The sequence below is a fragment of the Lepus europaeus genome, chromosome 6, assembly GCF_033115175.1.
Source record: "Lepus europaeus isolate LE1 chromosome 6, mLepTim1.pri, whole genome shotgun sequence".
Lineage (NCBI taxonomy): Eukaryota > Metazoa > Chordata > Mammalia > Lagomorpha > Leporidae > Lepus > Lepus europaeus.
In genome coordinates, this window is record NC_084832.1 from 12,617,246 (window position 1) to 12,631,851 (window position 14,606).

The following is a 14,606-nucleotide window of genomic DNA, read 5'->3' on the forward strand; positions in this document are numbered from 1 at the left end:
TATGGTTGTGGCCTGGCCTAGCCCTGGTCTGGCTGTTGTGGTTCTGACCTACACTAGACTCTCAGATTGCCAGAATTATCATACTGTCCTACAATTATGTGGTATATCAGACATTTTGCAGAAGACTTAGCCAGCTCACAGTTTTCCTAAACTGCTTTTTTACCAAACAAAGCAAGACTTGTAGCCATTTTGGATCATCTGATCTTGCCCCCTGAACACACAGGACTGTAGTGAAAGGCCCCCTCTTTCCTAAGAACAAAGACAGAGAGACAAAGAGGCTTTCCCTTCTCAGGATCCCCCACATGCAAACTCAGGAGTCCTGTAGCCACTATGTTTCATCCCTGGGGCCAGGTGAGCCTGAAAAGTAGAGCAAAATAGACTTAGAGAAGGAGTGCACAGAACGAAGCACAAACACAGAGAGAAGCAAGATCTGACAGCTGTTCTTTCCAGTACTTTCTCCAAGCCCAGCTGTCTCTCACTCTTGGATTCTTCAACCCTCAAAACATCCATGCATAACAGACAGTTGTGGTTGCCCAGCCACATCACCAAAGGCAACTCAACAGTCCTCACAATGGATCCAAGTTGACAAGTTAACATGCTTCAGGAACTGGGCTTCTGAAAGGTTAAACAGAGTAAGAATAAATAAGTGCTCTTTCAGTCCCCAAATCCAAGACACACTTACAGAAGGAATCAAAACCCAATACCCATCAACAAGTTCCTAGAAAGGCAAATTCTGTGCCCCACTTTATTTTTAACTAAGTTTTTTGGTGTCTAGCACAGTGGCACAGGAAAACTGTTGGAGAAACATGAAGATAAAAATAGTGGTAATCCACTAAACATCCCTACCATCCACAACCCACATCCACCAACACTTTCTTCTAAAAATGCATCTATGGATTATGAATTTCTCCACCATTCTCTCAGACCTTCTGTATTCTGTAACTCAGTGTTCTCCTCAAGCTAGCCATTCACATGGTCACAATTCAGCTGCCAAGAGCAAGTAAGCCCTCTCTCACAAAAGGGAGTGAAGGAGAAAGAGAGAACCTGACCTCCATGGCCTTTCTCTTAAGACTGAGAAAGTTCTTTTCCCAGGAATCCCACTCAAGCCTCTCATCATATCTGATTGGCCCACACTTGTCATAAGCCTTGATTAATCCCTGAAGCAATAATTTTCAAGATAAGATGATTTTGACTGGCTCCCAAAAATCATCTACAGTGGAAAGGATGTTGGAGTAGCAACTTGTCCACTGGAATTTGAGTGTATATGTACAAATACATTCAAGCATTCACTTAAGCTACCTGTGTGATATGATCATCATTGACTAGCCAAACAGAAAGGTAAAAAAGCATAATGGTAACTAACGCTGGTGAAGTGCCAGAGGAGACAGACTTTAGACTGGACAAAACACTGAAAAGCCACATATTCCTTCCATGTCAATAATGTGCCCTAATATTAGGACTCAAAGGGTCAGTCAAAGGGTTGTCTTACTGGACTTTCTCAAGGCTTTATAAATGAGACTTAGGAAAATAAACTATTGATGGAAGAGGAATCTTAGAACTTGGTATCAGGCTAACCCAAAAAGGCAAGGGTGGGATTTACGGAAGAAGAAACGATTCACAAAACATAAACTGAAGATGGTTTTGTTTTCGCAAAGATGTGATCTTAGAACAAGACAAAAGTAAGGAGTGGGGATGTCTAGAGAGAGCTGAATTTCCTCTAGGTGGGGCCAGCATTGTGGTGCAGCGGGTTAAACCAGCACCTACCAAACTGGCATTCCATTTGGGTGCCAGCTCAAGTCTAGGCTAGCCCACTAACGATCCAGCTCCTTGTTAATCCAGCTGGGAATATAGCAGAAAATGGCCCATGAACTTGGGCCCCTGCCACTCATGGGAGAACCAGACGGGGTTCTGAGCTCTTGGCTTCAGTCTGGCCCAGCCCAAGTGGCCATTTGGGGAGTGAACCAGTAGAAGCAATATCTCTCTCTGTAACTCTGTCTTACAAATTAATAAATAAATCTATAAAAAATTCTTCTAGGACATTATTGCTTCTCATACTTAGTATACAGATTAAATTTTTCTTACTTCTCTATCGTAACTTCTTTTCATTACTTAACTCTCCAGTCAGCACTGCTGTCACAGTAACATGGAAATCACAACATTATGTCACCATACACTTAAAATTCTCCCACCAGCTACCTAATGCACTTATGTGGCAGAGGCCTTTGTCTTTTAACTAACCTTGTTTCTAACTAACATGATTAAAGTTGCAGTAGAGGCCTTCCCGAGGTCAGAAGAAGAGGGGAGGATCCTGTACTGGGAATGAAATGTGGTTGTTATCATCTGCTTGCCTATGAATGCTTCAACTGTAGTTACTATCTGCTTGTATGTAAACATTTCAGGTTTTGCTCATTAGTACAGAGCAATGATATTAACCCTTGCCGGACAGGTATCACTCAGTATGTGTGTGGAAAAGAACATCATCAGTAACTATACACATGGCAATATTATATCAATTCTTGTGGCCACCATGTAACATTAGAATACCCAATGAAATGTATGCATGTAACCACATAAGGGAAACAAAGAAGCTAAAACTATATATAAAGAAATATCCCTCTTTGTTCTAGGCTCAGGTTTCTGAACAACAACAAAAAATGCCACCTGGGCCTTACGCTGGCATAATAAAAGACTACTTCCTGTTAAAAGGCCTTGCTGTCTTGTCTCTGTGCCTGAATCCTGCTATACTTGGACTGAAATCCAGCTTCTTACAATGGCCCTAACAGACCCTACCTGAGTCACCATACTTCCCCAATCTCATTTATACCACACATCTCCTCACGCATGAGTCTCCTGCCACCCAAGTTCCTGTCTCTAAATCCAACGTGCTCACCCCATTCTTGCCTCACTCCAGCTGTTCCCTCTGCCCCCTTATCCTAGACCTGTGAGGGCTAGCTGCTTCCTCTCCCCTCAGTTATTAGTTCAAATGTCACATACAACACAAGCTTTTCTGCACCCCAGCCCCCACCACAAATACACCAACATACAAACACACCATCTACGCACAGGCCAATGACCCTACTATAGCTGACTGCCTGGGTCAGGCACTAATCCCCAATCCAAGCAGTTGTCAACAGGGGGACAGAATCACATGAAAAGGAGGCTCAACAGGCTAATCCTCCGCCTTGAGGCGCCAGCACACCGGGTTCTACTCCCGGTCGGGGCGCCGGATTCTGTCCCGGTTGCCCCTCTTCCAGGCCAGCTCTCTGCTGTGGCCCGGGAGTGCAGTGGAGGATAGCCCAAATGCTTGGGCCCTGCACGCCATAGGAGACCAGGAGAAGCACCTGGCTCCTGCCTTCGGATCAGCGCGGTGCGCCGGCCGCAGCGCGCCGGCCATGGCGGCCACTGGAGGGTGAATCAACGGCAAAGGAAGACCTTTCTCCCTGTCTCTCTCTCACTGTCCACTCTGCCTGTCAAATAAATAAATAAATAAATAAAGTTTTTAAATAAACAGGCATTAAAATAGGATTCAAAGACAGAAACATACTACACAAAGGGATTCCGTATCCAAAAGCAAGTAACAGAAAGAAATCCAACACACCTTAGCATTTGCCACAGGAAATGGCGCCAAACCTCCCATCTCAAACTTGTGCATCTTAAGAGAGTCTGTGTCAGCAATCCAGGCCAGTGCTGATCACAGCTATGGGCAACCCTCTCAAAATTCTTAAAAACCCATTTGGGATTTATCAGTGGGGGGTAAATTAAAGCCTTATGTATTGAGAAGCAAATAATTTGAAAAATGTAGAGGGGCAATGAACCCTTTTATCAGACACCAAAATGACTATAAAAGTACTCTGTAGAGTTCAGCTTAGAGCACCAAAATTTTCTATTTTTCAACAATTTCCTAAAAATGCTAAGCTTGGCCCTTAGGTTTAAGATGCAACTTATGAACTGTATGTACAACTCCTAAGTTCATTTGTCCAAGTTCCTGTTCTACTTTTTAAGTTCCAATTAACTTCACACGACATCTTAGTAGCCACAGAGGACAGATTTCCAGAAGCAAACAACTCAATGATTTTCTGATGGAAAAACTACATTATTATATAAAGCATTTATCAGGTACCCACCAGTAGAGAGCAAAAAAAAAAAAAAAGCCTGAACTAAACTGACCCTGGTAAAATTAAAAAACTAAGCTTGGAAACTTTGCTACAAGTCCTCACCAGCTTTGAAACACAATTCTATCTATAATATACAAAGCTGTTCAAACAGTAGAAAGAAGAGATCCATTCTAACTCTAAAGATTATTTTCTAAAAAGACTTCATTTCAAAAAATCTTGTTCTAATGTTCTGTCATTAGAATGTAATTGATCAGTATGATGTCAAGTTTTTTCATCTTTTAGTTCTGAGAATGAAGTCTTGAGTTATTTTTATGTGCTCTATTCAATTTTGTGCCTTAAAATGTTTTGTAAATGTTAAAAAAAGAAATAATTTTCTTTTTCAACAGGAAACCTATGCAAGGATTCCTTTGCCAAGCTTCAGATACTCCCTTCTCAACACAGGAACAACATGTATCATAAAATATAACAAAAGCTCATTTTGACATTTTTCTTAAATGTTTTTACTAAAAAGAATCTAGTATGTTTAACAAATAAAAAATAGACTGAAGAAACTGAAGAGTTCTACACTGCCATTTATCACCCTAAGTCTAGATTAAACATCACTAAAACTGGTTAAAGGCTCATTATACAGGAGGCAATTTGCCAGTAACTGAAAAAAAGCCTTCAAAATTAACAAATGAATCCTATCCTGACACTCGAAAGCTGGTAATGGTTATATAAGCTTTAGCCTTCTAAAACCATAATCGGAACTCTGGAAGATTAATCAACATTTTAACACTTCCCATCTGTACAATTGCTCAAGGTAGTGCTTACTGTCACTTGACAAGTTGCTTAGCATTGCAAAATTTGATAATTCATGTCTTACTGAATTTTTACTGACTTGGAAGAAAATAAAACACCAATTAAAAGCAGATGTCACCTTTAATTCTAACTAGCTGAGAAATTTTTGAATTTTTTACCCAATGCACGGACAATGCATATAGATGACAGCTCAGACAGTTAAATATTGAAGCCACTGATATCCCCCACAAATTTGCAAGTGATTTTCCAGAACTTAATCCCATGGGCCATTTTTCTGACAAGCATTCAAAAAGAGTAGTTTCAAGTAGTCTAGAAGGTAAATTTATTATTAGACTTTTTACAAAAAGTACAAACCTAAACCAGAACATTACTAAACTAACATTCTTAGAATTAGCATTTTTATCTTTAAACACATAAAATTTTTCAAAAATCCTCACTGCTTCATGTTGCTTCTCTATTAAAACTCTAGCTAATTTTTAATATAAGTGCTGCCAAAGGGAGTACTACCTAATTTTTTTTATAAGATTTATTTATTGGGGGCAGCTCTGTGGCACAGCAGGTAAAGCCACCACCTGCAGTGCTGGCATCCCATATGGACGCCATTTCAAGACCCAGCTGCTCCACTTCCGATCCAGCTCTCTGCTATGGCCTGGGAAAGCAGTCGAAGATGCTTGGGCCCTTGGGCCCCTGCAGGCACGTGAGAGACCCAGAGGAAGCTCCTGGTTCCTGATCGGCACAGCTCCAGCCATTGTGGTCAAACTGGAGAGTGAACCAGCAGATAGAAGACCTCTCTCTCTCTCTCTCTCTCTCTCTCTCTCTCTCTCTCTCTCTCTCTCTCTCTGCCTCTCTCTGTAACTCTGCCTTTCAAATAAATAAATATATCTTTAAAAAGAAGATGTATTTATTTATTTGAAATGCAGAATTACAGAGAGGCAGAGGCAGAGAGAAAGAGAGAGAGAGAGAGAGGTCTTCCATCTGCTGGTTCACTCCCCAAATGTCTACATCAGATGGAGCTGGGCTGATCCTAAGCCAGGAGCTGTTTCTGGGTCTCCCATGTGGGTGCTGGGGCCCAAGGGCTTGAGCCATCTTCCACTGCTTTCCCAGGCCATGGCACAGAGCTGGATTGGAAGTGGAGCAGCCGAGTCTCAAATCTGCACCCATATGGGATGCCAGGAATGCAGGCAGCAGCTTCACCCACAGGCCACAGCGCCAGCCCCACCACCTAATTTTTTAACAGTCTAATAGAGGGGCTAAGGGTTGTGGCACAGTAGGTCAAACTGATGCCTGTGATGCTGGCAACCCACATGGGCACTGGTTTGTGTTTCGGCTGCTCCACTTCCCATCCAGCTCTCTACTAATAGGTTGGGAATGCAACAGAAGATGGCCCAAGTGCTTGGACCCCTGCCATCCAGGTGGGAGACCTGGATCAAGCTTCTGGCCCCTAGCTTTGGTCTGGCCCAGGCCTGGTCATTGGAGCCATTTGGGGAGTGAATCATCTGATGGAAGATTTCTCTCTCTCCACTCCACCCCTACCCAGCTGTAACTCTCAAATAAATAAATCTTTTTAAAGAACAAATACAAGGGCTTAATAATCTGTGTTAAAACAAGCCTTTACATTTAAATGATCCAAGCACTAAAATACATCCGAATCAATTTATCATAAAATTAAACAATTGTACTTTAGTGTTGACATTTTTAGTGGTTTTTCAGTGTGCATTATAACTCATAAGTTCACTCACTTATGATTTTAACCATGAATTCTGAACATACATTTAATACTTCGGTTAGTATCACAAAAATAAATAAGTGAATAGAAATATAGACAGAAGATCATACAAACATACTTAACTGGCAATACTAAAATCTACTTTCTTGCAATAAATCTACACTTTCATATATGCACATAAATATTAAATTTAAAATGTATAAATAATTATAACCTTGTCTTCTTTCTAAGATGTTGATTTATTTATTTGAGAGGTAGAGTTACACACAGAGAGGCAGAGACAGAGACAGTGGTCTTCCATCTGATGGTTCACTCCTCAGATGGCCACAACTACTAGAACTGGGTCGATTCAAAACCAGGAGCCAGGAGCTTTCTTCCTGTTCTCCCACAAGGGTGCAGGGGCCCAAGCACTTGAACCATCTTCTACTGCTTTCCCAGGCCATAGCAGAGAGCTGAATCAGAAGAAGAGATGCCAGGACTAGAACCAGCACACATATGGGATGCTGGTGCCGCAGGCGGATGCTAAGCCCACTACACCACGGCCCCAGCCCCTATAACATTGTCTTCTAAAGACTGCTAGGCTACTGTTTTCTATTGCTCCTCTATCTATACAGGAAGTAATTTAGGATAAAATCCTGAATTCCAAAAGTTCTTCATTATAATATACTAGTACCAAATTTCTCCACAAAAGGAATTTTCTGGATTTTACCAAACTCCACAACTCCAAAGACAGTATTAAAAATGTCGTTCCCATGTCCACAACTCTAACCACAGATACCATCGTTCCCCTTCACTGATCCATCAGTGAGTTTTCAAAAGCAAGAACATGGGGCAGGCATTTAGTATAGTAGCTAAGATGAGCACATGTCCAGTGTCGAAGTGCCTGGATTTAAGTCCCAGTTCCACTCCTGATTCCAGCTTCCTGCTAATGGGCCCCCAGAAGGCTCAGGTATTTTGGTCCCTGCCATCCACATAAGAGATCTGGATTGGTTCATGGCTCCCAGCCTCAGCCCAGGTTTTTGAGAGCATTTAGGGAGGGAACCACAGCACGGTTGGGTAGGAGTGTGTGTGTGTGTGTGTGTGTCTGTGTCCCTGTCCCTCTCTCTTAAATAAATATGTTGTGTGTGAATGTGTGTATGCCCCTCTCTCAAGTAAGTAAAGCCAGAACAAGCTGGTACCAACCAGTCCAACAGGGGAACAAGAATCCCAGAAGGAAACATGGAGAAGCCCAATCACAGTCATCTAATCCCTAGGAGTCAGAGGCCCTCCGCTTCTGCAGACCCTGCCAAACAATCAGATTTGGCTTCACAGACAGAAGAGATAAAGCAATCAGGTTATTCTCGTATCATTCATTTCCTCTGTCTAATATAGAGTATTTTCACTTTGTCAGAAAGTTTTCCATGGAAGACAAATCTGGAAAAGATGATTTGGAAAGATAGTCACAAAGAGAAGATTTAAGGGGGGAGGCTACCCGTGACACCCTCTGAAGGCCTCATCTTTGCATTCTCCTCCTGCTTCATGCATTGCTAATCAGAGATCCACTGGAAGCTTCAGAACCAACTGAAAGGCCTGGCAGGGTATTTGGCTTTCAATTCTTCTACTCTGTTTATTCCCAATATATATTCATCAGGCTTAGAAGCAACTCCCAACAAGGGCAGTCTCCCCACAATGAAATGTAAATTACTGACATGTGCTGAAACCTGGACTTGCCACCACTAATGAGCACATTAAAGGAAAAATGCGCGCTAGATGACTGGAACCTTTTTACTCAACCCTGTGTGCCCGGCAAGCCACAATTCAACATCAATTAAAGAAGCCAGCTACAAAACAGTAACAGAGCAGTCCTGTCAGCACTCTTAACGCCTAATGGATGGGAAGCTAAGACAAATATGAAATTTTTACGCTTCATCCATTCCAAATATTATTGCACACATGGCAGCTCTGGCTAAGACTCATGGAACTTGTCTAAAAGTTAATATTATTTCCAACAGATTCTTAAGAGCACAAACAGAATCTTTGGGGGTTGCGGGAAAAAAAATCATCAAAAGGGTACTAAATTTATTGGTTTACCTATTAATTCAGTCAACAAACTCTAGATTAAGCAATATAAAACTCATCAGCAATTTGGCAAGACTCTGAAAAGCTTAGAAGCTTGTTAAGACAAAATTATAAATCATATAAAAAAATTATTTAGATAACAAAATAACCAAAATATCTGACTTTGAGGAGCAGGGGCTCCTTTATTGGGACACAGAATACTAGAAGATTATAAACAATTCACCATAACCCAATCTGCAATTTACAATGAGAAAACATAAATGAAATATGAAGATATCCAGTACTTACCAACTTATTATTTATTTGAAAGGCAGAGTGACAGACAGAAGGTGAGACAGTCAGATCTTCCATCTATTGGTTCATTCCCCCAAATGGCCACAATACTCACAGCAGGGCCAGGCCAAAGTCAAGACCAGAAACTCCATCCAGGCCTCTCTCGTGGGTGACAGGAGCCCAATCCACCTGAGCCATCATCTGCCACATCCCAGGCAGGATGCATTAGCAGGAGGCTGAATTGGAAGTGACACTCCAATATAGGATGCCTAAGTCAAAGAGGCACCTTAACATGCTGCACCACAATGCTGGCGCCCCATTAGCAACCTTTAAAATAATAAGCGTCATAATCAGAATTAAAATTTCTAAGATAAATGTAGCACCAGAATGAAAGATATTAATATGTGTGAAGTTATTTTTGCAAAGATTATTACACATATAAGCAGGCACATATTAACATGTGAATATGATTTTACTTTTCTCTAAGTAAAATGTATGCTGATTTGTAAAGCCCATAAAAGAGTAGTCACAACAAATATTATACAATAAAACTTTAGTCACCTGGTTATTTCCTCTGTGAAAATTAGCTAAATTTAAGTTTCCCATATGATGCTGTACAATTAAACTCTAGCTTTTTAGAACTCATAAGCCTTATGAAAACAACTTCAGGAGTGGATGTCAGACACAGCAAGTCAAGTCATACTTGCAATTCCTACATCCCACATCAGAATGCGTGGTTTGAGTCCCAGGTCTCAGCTTCTGATCGTGCCCTCTATTAATGTGGCCAGGAGGCAACAAGTGATGGCCCAAGTACTTGGGTTCCTGCCACCCACAGGAGAGTCCCAGAAGGAGTTCCTGGCTCCCGGCTTTGGCTTGTCCTAGCCCTGGCTGTTGCAGGCATTTGGGGAGTGAACCCGCAGACAGAAGATCAATCCCTCTCTTGCTGTCTTCCCCGCTCTTTCTGTCATTCTCTTTCAAATAAATAAATCTTACCAAAAAAAAAAAAAAATCTTCAATCAAAAGAATCTAAGTTTTAGTCACAGCTTTCTGATCACCTACTAGTCTGAGATTAGGAAAATAATTTTATTTCTCTAAATACTGTTTCCTTATAAATTAGAAGTAATGATACCATAAAATACTGGGGCAGTTCAAAAAGTGCATGAAAATGAAATTTTAAAGTGTTTATTTTGGTACAAGAAAATTTTTAAATCCAGGCAAATGAGAAGTCCTTTAAAAGTTTATGGAAAATGTGTATTACCAAAAAATTGTGCAGGATTGCAGAATGTTTTTCAACAAAATAAACTTCTTTGAATTCATTTTTTCATTTCTTTAATTCCATTTTTCCATGAACCTTTTGAAATATCCTCATAAAATTTTAGGTATGCACACTTAAAACCACTTTTTATATATTATTTGATGATCCTCCAAACAGAACAATCAGTTCACTAGGAACCCAAGTTTTCGTTTTTCCCTTATCAGACACCCATACAATGCCATCTTTCCTCTTATTCAGAAGTATATCTGTCTATAGACAAGGAGTTCAAGAGCTTTGACTTTCTTTGTCCTTGAAGAAAGTATACAACTACCCAGAATTTCTCCAGAAGATAAACATTATTCTTTGGGGCAGGCATATGGTACAGTGCTCAGTCACACATGGGACACCTGCACCCCATACTGGAGTACTTGGCTTTGAATCCTGAATACTACAATTCTGATTCAGCTTCCTTCTAATGAGCAATCTGGGTAGCAGTGGGTGTTGGCTCAAGTATTTGGGTTCCTGCTACCCTCCAGGAAGACCAGGATGGAGTTCAGGCATCTGGCTTCAGCCTGGCCCAGCCCTTGCTGTTGTACACACTTGGGGAATAAACCAGCAGAAAAAAAATTTCTCTAAATCTGTGTGTGTGCGCACACACGCACGCACGTGTTTTAAATAAAGTGAAAAATAATTTATTACTTATTTGACATCTTTCAATATCTACATTCCATCCTTTTTTGCTGGTTTTACTAGCTACCCAATGCTATTACTGTCGGCATGCTGTTACTGCTGTCCCCAAAAACCATCCTTCAGCACACACATTCTTGGCTGTTGAGAAGGTTTCCAGACTGACTCCAGAATAACCATGCCACTACTCTTTCTCACTCCTCTCCTTCTTCCTGTCTGCCTACCTTACCCCTTCTGCTTCTTTTTTCCTCTTCTAGCTTTTGAGAGGAAAGCACATCTTCTAACAGCACTTAAATAGTCCCTTTAGGAATGTAAAGTGTTCTGCTAGAGATGCCAAGAGGCTTAACAAATTATAATCTTACAGGAAAAAATAACGATGGGTGAGGAAAAAAAAAAGAGCTGAAAACATTCCAAGGTTTTTCCTCAGAGGCAGAACACCATTCAGGACCTCTGACCACGAGCAGTGGTCTGGGTACAAACCCTTGCCCTGCCACTAATAGCTGTGTGATCTTAAGCAGTTTCTGCTTCACCTACAAAGAAAAGATGATCCTATCCACTTACAGGCTGTTATGAAGAAGACATCAGTGAGTACATGCAAGTACCTGCAGCAACAGAGAAAGGCAGAGATGTGTTCAAGGCAGAGGCCTATCCATTCGTGTCAGGGCCACAGCCAACCCTGTTCTGCCTCTATTCTTATTTTATCTCTCATTATTTCCTTTTCGTCTTCCTCTACCATTCACTTTTAAAACTATTGTTTTTAAATGTTATACAGAATGATATAGCAGGAATAAATACATTTATATACATTGATACACTATATACTACAATATATGGGCACAGACCCAAATTAAAGCTGCAAAACAAATTTACCATTAACAAATATATAGAAACCGTTAATTCTCTGCTTTCACAAACTATCCGTTAACCTTTGGCATAATTTGGAAAAGACTGAAAGCCTCCTTTGAATGATATACACACACATGTATATATATGTATATGTATGTAATCACATACCCATAGACGTATATATGTATATTTTTTTTGAAAAATTTTTATTTATTTTCAATTTATTTGAAAGGCAGATGGAGAGAGAGGAGAGAGACAGGTACAAAAAATTTCCTGTATCACCCAAGGCCGGGCCTAGCTGAAGCTAGGGGGCTGAAACTCAATCTAGGTTTCCCACGTGGTCGCAGAGATCAAAGCACGTGGGCCATCGTGTACTGCCTCCAAGGGTGTACATTAGCAGGAAGCTGAAATTGGAAGCAGAGCTGAGACTTGTCCCAATCGGCATCCTTAACTGCTATGCCAAACGCCCACACCTGTATGTAATATCTTTATTTTACTTGCAAGAAACAAAATAGGTGAACTCAAAGTTAAAAATAAAATATTGTGGTTAAGAAATACAACACACTATTTTTATCACAGAATACGTTCTTATTTGTCAATAGCTATGTCCAACAACTGGTATACGAAGGACTGAATAAAAAGCCAAGAACCCATGTACTCAGAGATGCCCACGCATGTCTAACTATGGGTGATCTCTAGTAGCTTCAGGCACTAGTTTTTCATATTTTCTTCAGAATTTATAGTTTTATATAGAAGTTGGTTTGATAGGAGCTACTTAACTGTTAACAAAAACAGAAGGTTTCACTACAATGCAGTAACATTTTTTTACTACAGCCTAACTTATGTTGGACCTCGTGAAACCCTGAGGTCCGACATCCAGTACACTGTTAATGATGGCAATCAACAGGGACAGACTCAGATGAATACTGGAATGTGGAGACAATGAATCCCCCTCCCCACCCCCACCGTACCCTGCCTTGGGATTTTTTGTTTTTTCCCAGGGGAAAAATTTTACAGCGTCTAGGATCTAAGCTGTCTGTTTAACCTTAGTCCACAAAATGGACTAAGTACCACTAATGAAACACAACTGCAGATGAGGGGTTCTTTAGAAAATACTTTTCCGCACCACCCTCTGTTTACTTCAATATATCCTCACCACTGACCCTGTCTGGTGTCTCACCAATTCCTTACTTCAACAATCCCATTTAAACACATGCGAGAGGCTTATTTAGGAACCAAATCTGCACCTGAGAGAACACACTAATGTTCACTCTCCAGCTCCACAAATACGCAAGTTGCATTTCCACAGAAGGATGGAATTCGAGATCCATGCCTCTCAGCATCTACATTAACCAAAAGCTGGAATCAGGAACCTGAAAAGGGTATCTAATTCCTGCAAATGTGCACGGGAAGGTAGCAGAAAATGGTTCAAGTACTTCGGCTCCTGCCAGCGATATGGGAGAGCTAGATGGAGTTCCTGGTTCCTTGCTTTGGCCTGGCCCAGCCATGGCTATTGTGGATAGTTGGGGAATGAACCAGGTGGTAAAAGATCTCTCTCTCTCTCTCTCTCTCTCTGCCTTTCAAATAAGTATTCAAAAAAAATTAATAGTTTTGCTTTTCAAAAAGAAAAAATTGTTACTTAATTTACAGTGGTGTGACTTATACTTTTTCAACTTTACAATGACACAAAAGTGATACACATTCAGTAGAAACCATACTTGTGATCTGAACAGTGATCTTCCCCAGAATAGTGAAAGATGACCAGTATGATCCTCTGTCACAACCGCAGGCAACAGCAGGCAAACAGCTCCCAGTCAGCCCCGCAACGAGGAGGGAGGGGAAACAAGCCCAATTCCAGATTATCACAAGGACTTTCAAGTACAGCCCAACAACATGCTGCCTACAAGATACATTTTTGTTATAAATCCACAGATGAAGAAGTATACATCATAGAAACAGTAAGCATAAAATGCAACCTTTATATTAAAACATCAAGCAACTTGTCCATGATCACAAGGCTAGCAAGAGTAGAGCAAGAGTTTTCGGTTTTGTTGACTTCAAACCATGCTAATCACTGTGAGGAGGCAGGAAGAAGAGAGGAGAGTGAAGAGTACAAAACTGCAGACCGTTTTACCTGAAGCAAACGTGAGAAAATCACAGCCTCACCACATCATAGATGCTTAAATGCATTTTTTTTTTTTTTGACAGGCAGAGTTAGACAGGGAGAGAGAGAGAGAAAGAGAGAAAGGTCTTCCTTCCATTGGTTCATTCTGCAAATGGTCACTACGGCTGGCGCGCTGCGCCGATCTGAAGCCAGGAGCCAGGTGCTTCCTCCTGGTCTCCCAGGTCTCTCATGTGGGTGCAGGGCCCAAGGACTTGGGCCATCCTCCACTGCCTTCCTGGGCCACAGCAGAGAGCTGGACCAGAAGAGGAGCAACCGGGACTAGAACCCGTGGTGCCGGCACCACAGGTGGAGGACTAGCCAAGTGAGCTGTGGCACCGGCCGCTTAAATGTATTTTTAATCATCCTACTGAAACCATCCCCTCTCCCCACTCCCAAAACCCTATTACCCTAGAAGTATTTTATTTATTGACTCCCATAAAAGACTCCCTAAAACTACTGGGAAGTTTTTCAACTATTCACTTTAGAGCATTCAGTCCTCCACACCATCTCCAAAGTCTTCAACAAATATTCTAAAAGGTGAAGCCAACTTCACATTCAAAGCAAGACTCACGTTCTCAAACATGTCAAAAGACATTCCATCATAAAGGGTCTGTGAAGTTTCATTCAATCCCTGTAAGTTCTTTAGAATACCATATGTGTAATCATTACAGTTAGAAATGT

General features: G+C 41.1%; 1 protein-coding gene across 1 annotated transcript in view; it reads right to left on the minus strand.

Annotated features, from left to right (window-relative positions):
* PCCA (propionyl-CoA carboxylase subunit alpha) overlaps window positions 1–14,606 on the minus strand; it is a 433,859-nt gene that overhangs the window by 331,070 nt on the left and 88,183 nt on the right. The gene's annotated exons all lie outside the window — the stretch shown is intronic.